Source organism: Bufo gargarizans, chromosome 2, assembly GCF_014858855.1.
Source record: "Bufo gargarizans isolate SCDJY-AF-19 chromosome 2, ASM1485885v1, whole genome shotgun sequence".
Lineage (NCBI taxonomy): Eukaryota > Metazoa > Chordata > Amphibia > Anura > Bufonidae > Bufo > Bufo gargarizans.
In genome coordinates this window covers 602,153,040-602,168,244 of record NC_058081.1, presented here as the reverse complement: position 1 = coordinate 602,168,244, position 15,205 = coordinate 602,153,040, and positions in this window count along the sequence as shown.

Sequence of the window (15,205 nt, the reverse complement as noted above, 5' to 3'; positions counted from 1 at the left end):
TGGTGCGCCAGCACAAGCTGCCACCAAGTGCATTTAACCCTCAATGGTGTGGTTGTTTTTTGGCTAAATCCTACATCAGGGTCAAGCTGTCACACCAAGTGCATTTAACCATCAATAGTCTGGTTATTTTTTGGCCATATACTACATCAGGGGCAAGCTGTCACCAAGTGCATTTAACCCTCAATGGTGTGGTTGTTTTTTGGCTAAATCCTACATCAGGGTCAAGCTGTCACACCAAGTGCATTTAACCATCAATAGTCTGGTTATTTTTTGGCCATATACTACATCAGGGGCAAGCTGTCACCAAGTGCATTTAACCCTCAATGGTGTGGTTGTTTTTTGGCTAAATCCTACATCAGGGTCAAGCTGTCACACCAAGTGCATTTAACCATCAATAGTCTGGTTATTTTTTGGCCATATACTACATCAGGGGCAAGCTGACACCAGGTGCATTTAACCCTCAATGGTGTGGTTGTTTTTTGGCTAAATCCTACATCAGGGTCAAGCTGTCACACCAAGTGCATTTAACCATCAATAGTCTGGTTATTTTTTGGCCATATACTACATCAGGGGCAAGCTGACACCAGGTGCATTTAACCCTCAATGGTGTGGTTGTTTTTTGGCTAAATCCTACATCAGGGTCAAGCTGTCACACCAAGTGCATTTAACCATCAATAGTCTGGTTATTTTTTGGCCATATACTACATGAGGGGCAAGCTGTCACCAAGTGCATTTAACCCTCAATGGTGTGGTTGTTTTTTGGCTAAATCCTACATCAGGGTCAAGCTGTCACACCAAGTGCATTTAACCATCAATAGTCTGGTTATTTTTTGGCCATATACTACATGAGGGGCAAGCTGAGCCTGTCACCAAGTGCATTTAACCCTCAATAGTGTGGTTGGTCAAGCTGTCACACCAAGTGCATTTAACCATCAATAGTGTGGTTATTTTTTGGCTATATCCCAGTCTAATTCTGTCAGTAAACGTATACCTGTCACCCAGCGCCTAAATAATAGGCCTCGAATTTATATCCAGCTAAATCTGTCGTTACTGCTGTGGCTGGTCAAGTTAATTAGTGTCCGTCAAAGCACAGTTTTTGTTCTGGGTTGAAATACAATTCCCAATTTAGCAATTTTTTTAATTCAGCGGTTTCTGCTGTATCAGAGCAATTTTAAATCTATCCCTAAAAGGGTATATAAGATTCAAGGTGCACATAGGGTCATTCTGAATAACTTCACACACACGCTACTGTGCATTTCCAAGCCTAATTCTGTCAGTAAACCTATACCTGTCACCCAGCGCCTAAATACTAGGCCTCAAATTTATATTCAGCTAAATCTGTTGTTACTGCGGTGCCTGTATTAGTGTAATACGGTACCGAAATAGATAGCCAGATAGTGTTAGGTGTCTGTAAAAAAAGGCCTGAATTTGAATTCAATACATTGGGCCAAATAATATTTTTCTTATTGTGGTGAACGGTAACAATGAGGAAAACATCTAGTAAGGGACGCAGACGCGGACATGGTCGTGGTGGTGTTAGTGGACCCTCTGGTGCTGGGAGAGGACGTGGCCGTTCTGCCACAGCCACACGTCCTAGTGTACCGACTACCTCAGGTCCCAGTAGCCGCCATAATTTACAGCGATATTTGGTGGGGCCCAATGCCGTTCTAAGGATGGTAAGGCCTGAACAGGTACAGGCATTAGTCAATTGGGTGGCCGACAGTGGATCCAGCACGTTGACATTATCTCCCACCCAGTCTTCTGCAGAAAGCGCACAGATGGCGCCTGAAAACCAAGCCCATCAGTCTGTCACATCACCCCCATGCATACCAGGGAAACTGTCTGAGCCTCAAGTTATGCAGCAGTCTCTTATGCTGTTTGAAGACTCCGCTGGCAGGGTTTCCCAAGGGCATCCACCCAGCCCTTCCCCAGCGGTGGAATACATAGAATGCACTGACGCACAACCACTTATGTTTCCTGATGATGAGGACATGGGAATACCACCTCAGCATGTCTCTGATGATGACGAAACACAGGTGCCAACTGCTGCGTCTTTCTGCAGTGTGCAGACTGAACAGGAGGTCAGGGATCAAGACTGGGTGGAAGACGATGCAGGGGACGATGAGGTCCTAGACCCCACATGGAATGAAGGTCGTGCCACTGACTTTCACAGTTCGGAGGAAGAGGCAGTGGTGAGACCGAGCCAACAGCGTAGCAAAAGAGGGAGCAGTGGGCAAAAGCAGAACACCCGCCGCCAAGAGACTCCGCCTGCTACTGACCGCCGCCATCTGGGACCGAGCACCCCAAAGGCAGCTTCAAGGAGTTCCCTGGCATGGCACTTCTTCAAACAATGTGCTGACGACAAGACTCGAGTGGTTTGCACGTTGTGCCATCAGAGCCTGAAGCGAGGCATTAACGTTCTGAACCTTAGCACAACCTGCATGACCAGGCACCTGCATGCAAAGCATGAACTGCAGTGGAGTAAACACCTTAAAACCAAGGAAGTCACTCAGGCTCCCCCTGCTACCTCTTCTGCTGCTGCCGCCTCGGCCTCTTCTGCTGCTGCCGCCTCGGCCTCTTCCTCCGCCTCTGGAGGAACGTTGGCACCTGCCGCCCAGCAAACAGGGGATGTACCACCAACACCACCACCTCCGTCACCAAGCATCTCAACCATGTCACACGGCAGCGTTCAGCTCTCCATCTCACAAACATTTGAGAGAAAGCGTAAATTCCCACCTAGCCACCCTCGATCCCTGGCCCTGAATGCCAGTATTTCTAAACTACTGGCCTATGAAATGCTGTCATTTAGGCTGGTGGACACACACAGCTTCAAACAGCTCATGTCGCTTGCTGTCCCACAGTATGTTGTTCCTAGCCAGCGCTACTTCTCCAAGAGAGCCGTGCCTTCCCTGCACAACCAAGTATCTGATAAAATCAAGTGTGCACTGCGCAACGCCATCTGTGGCAAGGTCCACCTAACCACAGATACGTGGACCAGTAAGCACGGCCAGGGACGCTATATCTCCCTAACTGCACACTGGGTAAATGTAGTGGCAGCTGTGCCCCAGGCGGAGAGCTGTTTCGCGCACGTCCTTCCGCCGCCATACGGCAAATGGCGTAACAGGAAAAAAAATTAAAACAGCCAATTTGCCATTTTTTGTCACTTCCACTACCCAATAGTTTTTTTATAAAAAGTGATAAAAAAGTCTCACACTTCAAATTGGTATCACTGAAAAGAACAGATCGTCTCACGAAAAATGAGCCCTCACACAGCCCCATACACATAACTACAAAAAAGTTATAGGGGTCAGGATATGGTTATAACTAGGGATGAGCGAACCCGAACTGTACCGAAATCTTCTTCCACCTGCTCATCCAGTCAGCCACACACCTTCACCACCAACTTCAGTACAGCCCGGGGTAAACGTCAGCAGGCCATTCTGAAACTCATATGTTTGGGGGACAGGCCCCACACCGCACAGGAGTTGTGGCGGGGTATAGAACAACAGACCGACGAGTGGTTGCTGCCGGTGAGCCTCAAGCCCGGCCTGGTGGTGTGCGATAATGGGCGAAATCTCGTTGCAGCTCTGGGACTAGCCGGTTTGACGCACATCCCTTGCTTGGCGCATGTGCTGAATTTGGTGGTGCAGAAGTTCATTCACAACTACCCCGACATGTCAGAGCTGCTGCATAAAGTGCGGGCCGTCTGTTCGCGCTTCCGGCGTTCACATCCTGCCGCTGCTCGCCTGTCTGCGCTCCAGCGTAACTTCGGCCTTCCCGCTCACCGCCTCATATGCGACGTGCCCACCAGGTGGAACTCCACCTTGCACATGCTGGACAGACTGTGCGAGCAGCAGCAGGCCATAGTGGAGTTTCAGCTGCAGCACGCACGGGTCAGTCGCACTACGGAACAGCACCACTTCACCACCAATGACTGGGCCTCCATGCGAGACCTGTGTGCCCTGTTGCGCTGTTTCGAGTACTCCACCAACATGGCCAGTGGCGATGACGCCGTTATCAGCGTTACAATACCACTTCTATGTCTCCTTGAGAAAACACTTAGGGCGATGATGGAAGAGGAGGTGGCCCAGGAGGAGGAGGAGGAGGAAGAGGGGTCATTTTTAGCACTTTCAGGCCAGTCTCTTCAAAGTGACTCAGAGGGAGGTTTTTTGCAACAGCAGAGGCCAGGTACAAATGTGGCCAGCCGGGGCCCACTACTGGAGGACGAGGATGAGGAGGAGGTGGAGGAGAATGAGGATGAAGCATGGTCACAGCGGGGTGGCACCCAACGCAGCTCGGGCCCATCACTGGTGCGTGGCTGGGGGGAAAGGCACACATGAGCGACTACATGCTGCAGTGCCTGCGCAACGACAGCAGAGTTGCCCACATTTTAACGTGTGCGGACTACTGGGTTGCCACCCTGCTGGATCCATGGTACAAAGACAATGTGCCCACCTTACTTCCTGCACTGGAGCGTGATAGGAAGATGCGCGAGTACAAGCGCACGTTGGTAGACGCGCTACTGAGAGCATTCCCAAATGTCACAGGGGAACAAGTGGAAGCCCAAGGCCAAGGCAGAGGAGGAGCAAGAGGTCGCCAAGGCAGCTGTGTCACGGCCAGCTCCTCTGAGGGCAGGGTTTGCATGGCAGAGATGTGGAAAAGTTTTGTAAACACGCCACAGCTAACTGCACCACCACCTGATACGCAACGTGTTAGCAGGAGGCAACATTTCACTAACATAGTGGAACAGTACGTGTGCACACCCCTCCATGTAATGACTGATGGTTCGGCCCCATTCAACTTCTGGGTCTCTAAATTGTCCACGTGGCCAGAGCTAGCCTTTTATGCCTTGGAGGTGCTGGCCTGCCCGGCGGCCAGCGTTTTGTCTGAACGTGTATTCAGCACGGCAGGGGGCGTCATTACAGACAAACGCAGCTGCCTGTCTACAGCCAATGTGGACAAGCTGACGTTCATAAAAATGAACCAGGCATGGATCCCACAGGACCTGTCCATCCCTTGTGCAGATTAGACATTAACTACCTCCCCTTAACCATATATTATTGTACTCCAGGGCACTTCCTCATTCAATCCTATTTTTATTTTAATTTTACCATTATATTGCGAGGCTACCCAAAGTTGAATGAACCTCTCCTCTGTCTGGGTGCCGGGGCCTAAATATATGACAATGGACTGTTCCAATGTTGGGTGACGTGAAGCCTGATTCTCTGCTATGACATGCAGACTGATTCTCTGCTGACATGAAGCCAGATTGTCTGTTACGGGACCTCTCTCCTCTGCCTGGGTGCCTGGGCCTAAATATATGACAATGGACTGTTCCAATGTTGGGTGACGTGAAGCCTGATTCTCTGCTATGACATGCAGACTAATTCTCTGCTGACATGAAGCCAGATTGTCTGTTACGGGACCTCTCTCCTCTGCCTGTGTGCTGGGCCTAAATATCTGACAATGGACTGTTACAGTGGTGGGTGACGTGAAGCCAGATTCTCTGCTATGGGACCTCTCTCCAATTGATATTGGTTAATTTTTATTTATTTTATTGTTATTAATTTCCCTATCCACATTTGTTTGCAGGGGATTTACCTACATGTTGCTGCCTTTTGCAGCCTTCTAGCTCTTTCCTGGGCTGTTTTACAGCCTTTTTAGTGCCGAAAAGTTCGGGTCCCCATTGACTTCAATGGGGTTCGGGTTCGGGACGAAGTTCAGATCGGGTTCGGATCCCGAACCCGAACATTTCCGGGAAGTTCGGCCGAACTTCTCGAACCCGAACATCCAGGTGTCCGCTCAACATCCAGGTGTCCGCTCATACCATACAGTGTGGTATGGTGACTGTACTGACCTGGAGAATGAAGATAACAAGTAAATTTTACTGCATAGTGTACAGTGTAAAAAAATAAAAATAAAAGAATTGGGTCTTTTCCCAATTCTACCCCATTTGCAATTTTTTTCCCGCTTCCTACTACATGGTATGCAACCATAAATTGTGCCATTAGAAACTACAACTTGTTACGCAAAAAATAAGCCTTCATAACTCTATGTGAATTGAAAAATAAAAAAGTTAGGACTATGGGAAGGTGGGGAGAGAAAAATGAAAACACAAAAATTGAAAATCTCAGGGTCCTGAAGGAGTTAACCCTTTCCGGAAGAGACCATTTTCGTTTTTGTTTTTTAATTTTTCTTCCGTATCTTCCTTGAGCCATAACTTTTTCATATTTCTGTTCACATACAGTAGCTGTATGATGGCTTATTTTTTGCAGGACAAGCTGTAATTTCTAATGCCACCAATAAATATGACATAACCTGGGAAGCGGTAAAAAAATTCCAAATGGGGTGGAATTGGAAAAAAATTCAATTCCTCCACCGTTCTACAGGTTTTGTTCTCGAGGCATTTCATTTGAGGTAAAACTGACCCATGCCCTTCATTCTCTGTGTCAGTACGATTGCAACGATAGCCCATATGTATAGGTTTTGTATGTCTAAATAGTGCAAAAATAAATTTAAACTTTGAAAAATTCTATATTCTGACCCCCATAACTTTTTTGTACTTATGTCTACAGAGCTGTATTGGAGCTCATTTTTTGCGGGACATTTTTATTAATACCATTTTGGAGTGTGTGTGACTTTTTGATCACATTTTATTTACATGTTTTTGGGTAAGAGAAGCAATAAAAAAATGGCAAATTGACCATTTTGACCCTTTTTTTCCGTTACGCCATTCGCCGTATTTGATATTTTTTAAATATTTTAATAGTATGGGTGTTTTCGGTTGCGGTGATACCCATGATATTTATATTTATTGTTATTTAGGTATTTATTTTTTTACTATACGGAAAGGGGGTGATTTAAACTTGTATATTTTTTTATTTTTTATATATTTTTTGAACATTTTAAAAAAATGTTGTAATGATTTTGAAGCTCATATATGAGCCTATAAATTTAGTTTTTAATTTAAAATTTTGTACAATGAAGGATTTTTAAAATGAGTTTATGACTGTCAATTGCTCATTTCTTATGTTAGCCTGAAATCTGGTGCCCAAAAATAAGAATTGCAGCATTAAGTGCAACTACTGGCAGCCCCATTGGCCGCAGGGGGTGTCAGTAGGAAGCCCGGAAGCGTGAGATTCTGGATTTTTGTGCATTTGATCTCAATTAATCATGGCATCTAAAGCCTTTAATTACCGGGGTGGATTTGGGGAAAAAAAAACGCAATTCTGCCACAGTTTTAAATAGTTTTTTTTACGGTGTTCACTAATCGGTTAAACTGACTTGTGCTCTTCATTCTCCAGGTCAGTACAAATCTAGCAATACCACATATGTATAGATTTTCTTGCATTTTGATACTAGAAAGAAAAATAACTTGAAAAAAATATCAATGTCATTTTCTGACCCCTATAACTTTTTTGTAGTTATGTATGCAGAGCTTTGTGAGGGGTAATTTTTTGCGGGGCGATCTGTACTTTGATACCATTCAGGGGTGTTTATGACTTTTTGATCACTTGAAACAAAAAATGGCGAATCTGCCATTTTGACCCTTTTTTCATTTCATATTTTTCCACATGGAATAGTACGGGCGTTTTTGCACATGGCAATACCCATGATTTTTTATTTTGGTATTTTTAAAAATTTTCATTCTGGGGAACGAGCAGTAATTTGAATATTGATATTTTTTTATTTTTTAAAACTTTTTTTTACACTTTTTTATAGTTCCCAAAGGGAACTATAACAAGCAATCATTGGATTGCTAGTCTCATAGACTCCAGCTTTGTCTCTAGACTTCAGCATTGGAGTCTATGATGATTTTACTGTGTTTCTATTGAGTCCTGCCACAGGCAGGGGCTTCATAGAAACTACTATGCAGCTGCCTCCTGTCATTCTCAATGACAAGGGCTACTGCATACATGCTCTGGCTCCTCCGATCACCACATGTGGGAGCTGAAGCATACACGGAAGTGCGCATTTCCGATATTTCACACGGTTAAATGTCCGCGATCGGCATTACAGCAGGTCGTGGACATTAGCCGCGGGTGCCTGTTGTATCAAAGTCACATGACTGTACTCTGCCTCTCTAACATGCTCTTTTTATACTCAAAGATGGGCAGATATTCACCAATTTGTGAAACAATTTCAGCGTAAAAGTGCAAAGACTTTGAATATCCCACCATCTACAGGCCATTATAACAAATGATTTAGAGAATTTGGAGAAATCCATGTGCCCAAGGGAAAAGGCACACAGTAAATATTGCTTGTGATCTACAGGACCACAGGTGGCACTGCATTAAAAACATGCATGATTCTGTACCAGAAATCATGACTTGAGCTTTGGAACACTTCCAGAAATCATTGTCTGTGAACACAGTTCACAGTGCAATCCGCTAATGCAAGTTAAAGCTGTATCAGAGAAAGAAGAAGCTGTTTGTCAACACGATTCAGAAATGTCCCCATCCTCCCCGAGTCAAAGCTAATTTAAAATGGACTGAGGTAAAATTGAGAACTGTTCTGCGGTAAGATGAATCAAAATTTAAAATTATTTTTGGAAACCACTGAAGCCGTGTACTGCAGACTAAAGAGGAGAGGGACCATCCAGCTGTAAATCAGCACACAGTTCAAAAGCCTGCATCTCTGATGGCATGGGGTTCCATTAATGCCTATAACATGAAACTTACGCATCTAGAAAAGCACCATAAATGCTGAGGAGTATCTAGAGGTTTTAGAACACCGTATGATCCCATCCGGACAAGGCTCTGCATATGCTGAACTGGCCTGCCTGTAGTCCAGACCTTTCACCAATAGAAAATATTTGGCGCATCATGAAACAAATAATCCAGCAAAGTAGACCCCGTACTATTGAGCAGCTAGTATCCTAAATCAGACAAGGATAGAATAAAATTCCTCTCCCAAAACTCCAGCAATTGGTCTCCTCACTTCCCGGAAGTTTACAGACTGTTGTTAAAATAAAAGAGGATGCTACACAATGGTAGACACGGCCCTGTCCCAACCCTTTTGAGATGTGTTGCTGCCATTAAGTTCTAAATGAGTTATTTTTTTTCATGAAATGGTAAAATGTCTCACTTTCACCATCTGATCTGTGTTCCATGATCTACTGTGAATAAAATGTGGGTCTATGAGATTTTCAAATCATTGCATTCTTGTTTTATTTACATTGACTTACATTTTACATCTACCAACTTTTTTGGAATTGGGGTTGTAGATGCCATGTCATATAAACCTCAAGTCAGGCAGATGCTAAATTGAAGGACTTACGAAAAAAAAACATTTGGTTGAAACATTAGGATAACAGTTTGATAAGCAAGGCAAACATGTAGCTGAAAAAACTTCTCCACTGACTGCTACCCTTAAGAGGCAAAATCAAAACAATACAAAAATCGCTTTTAGAAGACCAGATGCAGAAACTTGTTTGAGTTGTGAAAATCTACCACAAGTTTTAAAATGGAAAGTTCTATGGTACATTCCCTTATAGGTAAAGAATTTCAAGAGTTCACTGTAAGTGCAAAGTGAGAACTTCAAGGCTGGGTTGCTACTTGCAATTCTTAGCAGCGAAATGGAGAAATATGTGTCATCCAGCTATGCAAAAAAATGACATAGAAATGAATAATACAAAAATAACATAAAATGTTATGGCATAAAACAAAAACTACATGCATATAAAATATCATTATTTTTATAATTCATATACTTCATCATATGATTCGAGTCATGTGCCATACTTTGGCTGGGTACAGTTTATTTTCCTTGCACAAAGAACTGAAGGGTACCCATTAAGATCAACAGCCTGACAACCCCCTACAAGATATTAAGGGGTTGACAACCGGTACGTTTTTGAATGACTCACATATCAGTTATTTAAAGGGGTTGTCTTTTACAGTTAGTGATCACATCAGGCGCAATATAGTAGAAGTAGTAGTAGTAGAAGTAGAATGATAGTCACCGCCAACTGCTCATAATAGGGAACATCTGTGATCGGAATCCCGAGTAGGCCAGACACTGTAAGGAGCAGTCCCATCATTTCATGTTATACCCCGGCAGACATAGCATATGTGCAACATGTGTAACTGCACAGGGGCCCAGTAGGTAAGGGGGCCCACTGCCCACCAAAAAGCAGCTTCCTTACATGTCAGGGACAGAACTAGTGAATTACTGATGGACTGTTAGAGAAATGTAGTGGGGGGTGCTATATGACAGTCTAATGGAAAGCAATGGGTCCATACACTTTCTTGAACAGGGGCCCCCTGCTACTTGTGTCCACCCTTGTTGTAGAGTATGACCCCATATGACTGTCAGTATTGGACAGAAATTAGTCCCTTTCTCATCCATCTATACAGAGCATGTACACATCCACTTTTAAAATCTTTAGTTGTCATTGTACACACACGGCATGTCATGAATTAGGTCTAATAGGCTATTTCTGTATGATCCTATAAGAAATAGACCCTGGTGGCAAGTGGTCTTGTCTATTGATGGATCTTTGCCAACCTGTTGTATTGTGGTTCCAGAGTCTGAGATAGATGGACCCACTTGCATCCCAGTAGTCCAGTTCACCGATGGCTCCCACTATACAGAAACAGAGTATAATGGACTTATGTACTTTGCTTGGCATCCAGCTGAAAAGGACATTTGAAAGAAACATTATGATGAAAGTCCGGTCGCTGCTCACCCTGTTCTCAGTGCTGCTCAGCTAATGTCCCCCATGCTACTCCTTCCTTTCTGCTGCAGAGTAAACCCCAAAAGAGACTCCTCTCCACACTGTAGGACCAGTTGTAATTGGCGTTTCAGTGTGACATATATGACCAGTTCACGCAGATATACAGCTGACTCCCTGTGGATTTCATGGTTAAACTTTAAATATACATATAGATATTGCCTAAGTACTCCGAAAGGCCTGTCTAACCAATAGACTGGGCTTCGCTCACATGCAGATGTTTAACAGCTTTGCCTAGCAGCCATTTTTAGCAGAATAATAGCATGGCTGCAGTCACGTATGCCGTAATTTTCACATAATTCACAAACCTAGAAGGTTATCATCTGAAGGATGCCGTGTGGTTGCAAAGAGAATCATTTGTAGGCCACTGGACGTAGCTGCAACCTGATCGCTGTGCGCTCTTGTACTGCTCAAAATACATCTGGAATCATAGGCCTGCGCTGTACATTTATTACGTTATTAACCCGGGGAATTTGTACTATTTCTTAATTGTGTCTTTGTTGTGTAGTGTCTTCTAAGATCCATAGTTTTGCCCATAGGGGGCAGTATCATAGTCGGTAGGGTTGCAATGGATTTAGTAGGCTGTATATTTGACAGCAACTTTTCAACTGCTAAGGGCAGTTGTTCCCACCCCCGGCAGTTTTTGGCAAAGATCAGTGCTGAGCGGGTGTGATGATGGAGTCTTATTATAGAGGCAGACTGCGACCTGCCCGGCACTGAACTACTCTCGCTGCTGCCCCTCACACCATCACTGAGATCAATGATAACATTCTGTTTGCCTCCAGCCATCACTAGGTGGACATCGCCAGAGGAGTTCACAGGGAGCTCTATGAATCAGATTAAATAAGCACCACTTTTATGGCCGTGTCTGGCACTGCAGACCCTCTTCACTTGAATCCCACAATACCAGACACGGCCATTGGATTAATGGTGGCACTGTTTCAAAAAATCAATCAAACTTTTTTTTTAATCAGACAACTTAAAAACTATGAAAAACTGTCTCTTTGGATATCATGTGCTGTATACTGACAGAGATTAAGGGGTGATTGACACGACCACGCTCGGTTTGGGCGTGTCTGCCGTGGCTCATCTGACCTGAACTGACTGCACTGAATCATAGTAATTTATAATGATATAATGATTGTGACCCCAGTGTAATAGACCCAACTCTATCCTAAATTACGATGATGCAGTCAGTTCAGATCAGGGGAGCCACGGTAGGTCTGGCAGATATGGCCGACACACAGTCCGTGTTTCCCGGGGGGAGCGCCGTTGTGTGAATCAGCCCTAAATATATCGGCATTGATCAAGTGAGAGTAGAACCAACAGTTGATGGATGATTGGCATCCACATGTTCATTAACACTTTTTACAGTCTACTGAAATAAAAAATTTTTAGGAATGTGCTTCAAATGGATTCAAATGGAAAATCTGCCAAAAAAGTTTAATTTTGAAATTGTATCTCTATTTTCCATTAACTCTTGTGGAACACCTAAAGGGTTAACAACGTTTGTAAAATCAGTTTTGAATACCTTGAGGGGTGTAGTTTGTAAAACGGGGTCATTTTTGGGTGGTTTCTATTATGTAAGCCTCACAAAGTGACCTCAGACCTGAACTAGTCCTGAGAAAGTGGGTTTTAGAAATGTTTTTTCAAGATTTGCTTCTAAACGTCTAAGCCTTGTAACGTCCCCAAAAAATAAAATGGCATTCACAAAATGATCCAAACATGAAGTAGACATATGGGGAATGTAAAGTAATAACTATTTTTGGAGGTATTACTATCTATTATAAAAGTAGAGAAATAGAAATTTGGAAATTTGCTAATTTTTCAAAATGTTGGGTAAATTTAGATTTTTTTTTATAAACCTTTTTTTTTTTTTCTACATTTTTCCACTGTCATGAAGTACAATATGTGAACAGAAAACAATCTCAGAATGGCCTGGATAAGTAAAAGTGTTTTAAAGTCATCACCACATAAAGTGACACATGTTAGATTTGCAAAGAAATGGCCGGGTCCTTAAGGTGAAAAATGGCAGGGTCCTTAAGGGGTTAAATATTTAGTATAGCAACTGTTATAAAATCTATCCATATAGCGCCACCTGCTGTTTCTTTTCTTTATTCCTCTGTCCACCTTGGAATCATTGCTGCAGTGGCTGCACATGCTCAGTTGCTTCCTTCAACTGCCTCCAGTTGTATTTTCTTTTAGAAATTGGGACAGTTACAGGGAGAAAGCTGCAGAAAGGGCATGCCTGCTTGTCACGCCCCCTGATAAAGTACACACCCCCTGAGCAGCCACCTTGTGATTCTGAAAATGTTCTACTACTTGTCCATCTTTCCCTCTGCTGAATGGTTGCTTTGGTGATGCTTCAGTTTTGGTTGTGATGATGTTGGGGAATTGTCACAGCTGATGACTTTTGCATTAGACAGGAAAATTAGTTGTCAGTGACCCACATGCCAGTTGATGATGCTTTCCATCCCCATATCCACCCTATAAAGCCCCTTTCACACGGGCGAGATTTCCGCGCGGGTGCAATGTGTGAGGTGAACGCATTGCACCCGCACTGAATCCGGACCCATTCATTTCTATGGGGCTGTGCACATGAGCGGTGATTTTCACTCATCACTTGTACGTTGCGTGAAAATCGCAGCATGCTCCTCTCTGTACCTTTTTTTCACGTAACGCAGGCTCATAGAAATGAATGGGGTTGCGTGCAAATCGCAAGCATCCGCAAGCAAGTGCGGATGCGGTGCGATTTTCACGCACGGTTGCTAGGTGACGATCGGGATGGGGACCCAATCATTATTATTTTCCCTTTTAACATGGTTGTGCGGTCCCCGGTACAGTAAGCGCCGCCCAGCTCATCAATATTCACTTCGCTGGGCGGCGCTTACTGTCCCCGACTTCACAAGATCCGGCGCATGCGCAGGGCACTGTTCAGCGCAGCGCTTCAGAGCAGGGACCGCAGAAGCCGCCCAGCAAACTGAATATTCATGAGCTCGGCGGCGCTTCAAAGCGGCAGTTGGGGGAGGCTGGCTGGGCGCAAGAGAGGTGAAACGCCGCCCCTTGGGCAGATTGAAGACCGTTGGAGCAGGTTATAAAACTTAAGTTTACTGTATGTATAATGTGGACAGGGGGGATACTTAGATGATTGTAATACCCATTATAAGACCTGTACTGCCATATATATACCTCAATATGCTTATTGGCCCTGTCAGTGTCCCTTTAAGCTTAAAAACATACTTTTATTGATATGCAAAGAGCCTTTAGGTGCTATGGGGGCGTCTTTTCAGCACCTAGACGCTCCGTCTACTCACTATTTCTGCCACCCACCGCGTCCCTCCAGTCCGCCCTGCTCCTCTTGATTGACAGCCAACCTCGCTCCATCTCGAATTCCAGCACCTGCGCCATGCGCTTCTGTATTCGGCGCAGGCGCAGTGACTGTCGGACCGCAGTGAAGATGCCGGCGCAGGGAGCAGTCCGACAGTCACTGCGCCTGCGCCGAATACAGAAGCGCACAGCGCAGGTGCTGGAATTCGAGATGGAGCGAGGTTGGCTGTCAATCAAGAGGAGAGGGGTGGGCTGGAGGGACGCGGCAGAAATAGTGAGTAGACAGAGCCTCTAGGTGCTGAAAAGACGCCCCTATAGCACCTAGAGTCTCATTTGCATATCAATAAAAGTATGTTTTTAAGCTTAACGGCAGCAGACAAAGGTGATACAAGAGCAGATCGCTAGTGTCAGTCAGCGAGAAATCTCAAAATCTGGTGGTAGAAACCCTTTAATCCACAGCCGGCATCTCTTCTGTCTTCTTTCTTCAGGACCTGGGTAAAGGACCTGTGGTGACGTCACTACGCTCATCACATGATCCATCACCATGGTGATGGATCATGTAAATGACCATGTGATGAGTGTAGTGACGTCATCAAAGGTCCTTTTCCTCACAGATGAAGACAGAAGAGATGCCGGCTGCGCGAACAAGTGGATTAAGGTGAGTTAAAATATTTTATTTATTTTTTTAACCCCTCCAGCACTATTTTACGAAGCATTCTGTATTCAGAATCTATTCTGAATACAGAATGCATAGTAAAATAGGTCTGAAGGGGATAAAAAAAAAAAAAAAAATTTTTTAACTCACCTTAATCCACTTGTTCGCGCAGCCGGCATCTCTTCTGTCTTCTTCTGTGAGGAAAAGGACCTTTGATGACCATATTATCATGGTACAGTTCTAACAAATAGGTATTTTTCAGAGTTTTCATCTTTATGCACTGAAAATTGCAACTATGAAAAGCCATTTTGAAGGTTATGGAGAACTGTCTTTGGTCACACAGTCACCACCTGCACAGAAGAATGTTACTCCCCTAGCCATAGCCTTTTAACTTTCCTAGCTACTTAGAAGAGGTAGATAAGAGGAAGGTACTTCTACATTCAGGAAGGGCCATCAATGTGACTATCATACAGTGGCGTACCGCCCAT